We start from the raw sequence: 3419 nt of genomic DNA, 5'->3' as shown, positions 1-3419 counted from the left end.
TAAAACTACTTCCTCATTTTTAGGTATTTGTTGCAGCAGCACCCTACTTCTCAGTACCAAATTCTGTATTCTCCAGAGAAACAAATATACATACATATACATAGATACATAGATATACATATATACATATACATACACATACAAATGTGTATATATATATGTGTGTGTATATATATGTGTGTGTGTGTGTATATATATATATATATATATATATATATATATTTATTTATTCATACAATTTATAGAAGCTGAGAAGTCTCACAATCTGCTGTCTGGAAGCTAGAGATCCAGGAAAGCCCCTGGTTTAACTTCTAGTCCAAGTCTGAAGACCTGAGACCTAGCAGAAGGTTCAGATGAGATCAGTCCCAGGCCAAAGACAGGGGAAGACAGATGTTTCTGTCCAAGCAGTCAGTCAGAGAGCCATTTTATGTCTCTTCCTCTTTTTATAGGGCCATTAATTCCATTATGAGGGCTCCACCCTCATAACCTAATTTAATCGTAACTACCTCCCAAAGGCCCACCTCCAAATACCATGGTATGGGGGATTAGGGTTTCAACATATGAATTGGGGTGAGGGTGGGGGTGCCCCTCACCCCCCCCCCCCACAAATATTCATAGTAACAGGTTAAGTTACCAATATGATGCAAATGAGGAAACAGTTCATAAATTCTTAATCTGAGAAAATTTCCCTATATTAATTGGCTTCTGCTTTGTAACCAACCACCCACATACTCAGTGGCATACAACAAATATACTTTCATTTACTTCCCATACATTTACTACCATTAGGATTTGGCAAATCTAGTTTAGACTCAAGTGACCTTGGCTCTAAGCTGCAAGTTGAGCCCAAGTATATTGTACATTTCTGTCATCATAAGGACTTGAGGCTACCTGAGGCATGTTCTTCTGATGGGAAAAGCTGGAGGGCAAGAGAGAAAGTCCAGCCACACAAGCACATTGTAAGCCTTTGGTCCTGTTTTGTTCATTAATATCCCATTGGCCAGAGGATGTTATATGACTAAGCCATAAATCAAATAGTGGGAAAGTATACTCCTGCCTGGAAGAGAAGGGAAGGAATGACTATATGTTGGACAGTGTTTTAAATCTACTTTACTACAGTCTGCCCTTTTAGTCACAAATATTCATTCACTAACCATATGTACTCAATCATTTCAAAACACCCCAAAAATCTCATTCAAGCATGACATTAGGCTTAAAGTCTAGGATCACATGATTTATATAAGGTGTAGAGTGTCTCTTTGTGATTCAAAGCCCTGAATATTTAAAAGATAAGGTATCTGCTCTCACACATTCAATACATGATGGTAGAACAAAGGTAGGATAACTATAGTCAACAGTTATGTTTGACAAGAAGAATGAGATATGTATGGGAGTCACTGGTCCACAGCAATTCTTAAATCTTGCTAGGCAACTATTTCCAAGACCCTCCACCTTGGGGATGTGGAATACTCCTTGATGAAGTCTTACTTCTATTTCTTGAAAAACACTTCCCATCTATGCTTCTTCAGGGCACTTTGCTCTGCTCCTCTGGTGAGGAGGGAGAATTTATCCTTTTCCATCACCCTCCTTAGCCACTTCTGAGGAGGGTTCTTCTTGGTGGCTAAGAGACTCGTGGTCTGTCCCCTGTGTGTAGAACACTGGCGCGCAAGGTTCTTTTTATATTTGAAGAGTCTCAGTGACTTTTAGTCCAAGCCTGTGATACTTTCAGTTGTTGTGGATTTTCTATGTATTTGATGCTAGTCAATTCTACATGCCAAAAGCTACATCCACAATTCTCTTTGAGATATGATCACCTCACTTTATAGCCTTAATTACAGATACCTCCATCAACATTCTGTTAGGCCATATTCTTAATCTTTCTTAGTTCCCTTCCCCCCTCCCCCCACCCCAGCTGAAGAGATCTAGTAGATAATATGTGTAGTAGACAGTCCACCTAAGCTCATACCTCTGGCTGCATGATGGCTACCTTATGACTAGTTTACAATAAAGGGGACAAGTTGAGGTTTTATTTAGAAATGGTTCAGCTCAGTATGTGGGTATAAGCCAAAAAATGATGGTGTCTGCACTATAGATCCATTCGTGAGTGGACTTGAAAGCAAGTAGTGAGGGGAAGTTCTCCCAGTGAACAGAGCTTTGGATGGTACACTTGGTCATCCACTTTGCATGAAAAGACAAGTTTGGTCAGGGTCCTGAAAAGAGAAATATTGTTAGATTGAGCACCAGGAAATTTAAGGAAAAGTTATGTGGCTGGACCTAGAGGAGTGGGTAAAAGTGTCAAGATTTTAGTGTTACCTGTGAACACCAATCATAAAGGATACACCACTACAGGTATTGAACAAACAGACTGAATGACACCAACAGCTGACATCAAATAGCCTCCATCCCCAGAGCCAGAGCAATGAGCACATGAATGCATAACCATAGTGTCTATACAACAGCACCAAAGAATGGGTTCCCTTTTACCAAGGCTGATCTAACCCTTACTGCTACCACATGTGTCCTCTGCCAGGAACAGAGACCAATGGTGAGCCTGTGATATGGAATCAACCCCAGAAGAGAAACAAATGGTGGTAAGTTAAATACATTGGGTCCTACCCTGGAAGAAGGCAGTGATTCATCTTGATTGGAATTGACATTACAGGTATTATTTTCCTTTCCTGCCAACAGTGCCTCAACCATTTCTACCATCAAAGGACTTACAGAGGGTTTGATCTCATGACATAGGATCTTTCATAAAATATCAAACAAGGAGCTACCATGCCTAGGTCATGCTCACTTCCAGGGGACAATCAGTATGTAATGACTGGTTGATGTGGGATTATAAAGGCTTGACACCTTTGCCTCAGTTTGGAACAACTCTGAGGAGCCATCTAAATTCAGCGGAGTGATGACTTTTTGTAAATGTAGTAGAGCTCACCTTCTTTCTCTGCCCAGTCTTGCTTGCTTCCTTTTCTTTCAGAGGTGTTGATTCTGAGAACATTTTTGTGCAGGCTAATTTCCATGTCAAGCTTTGCTTTCATGGTACTCTGACCTGCAGTACCACCTTTATCTTTTCTGAGGTTTTACTAAAGGATGTTGCAGTTACAGCCTTGATTTTGCCTTTACCCAAGGGTCATGTGTTACTGGTAGCAACCTAGATTTGCCTTCTCTCTTAGGTTGGGATTTCATGATAAATAGTTTCATTTTCAACCCTACAAATTTCAGAATTTCTGGACTCTTAAATTCCTTCTCAATTCTGTTTGTAATCCAGGCAGTTCTTTTTGAGTTCACCTCTTATGTCTCATTTTTTCTTTTAAGTTTTTATTTAAATTCCAGTTAGTTAACATACAGTGTAATATTAGTTTCAGGTGTAGAATTTAGTGATTCAACACTTACATGCAACACCCGGTGTTCATCAC

Source organism: Panthera onca, chromosome B4, assembly GCF_046562875.1.
Source record: "Panthera onca isolate mPanOnc1 chromosome B4, mPanOnc1 haplotype 2, whole genome shotgun sequence".
In the NCBI taxonomy this organism is placed as follows: Eukaryota; Metazoa; Chordata; class Mammalia; order Carnivora; family Felidae; genus Panthera; species Panthera onca.
The sequence above is the reverse complement of the archived record's forward strand: the minus strand, read 5'-3'. Positions refer to the sequence as shown.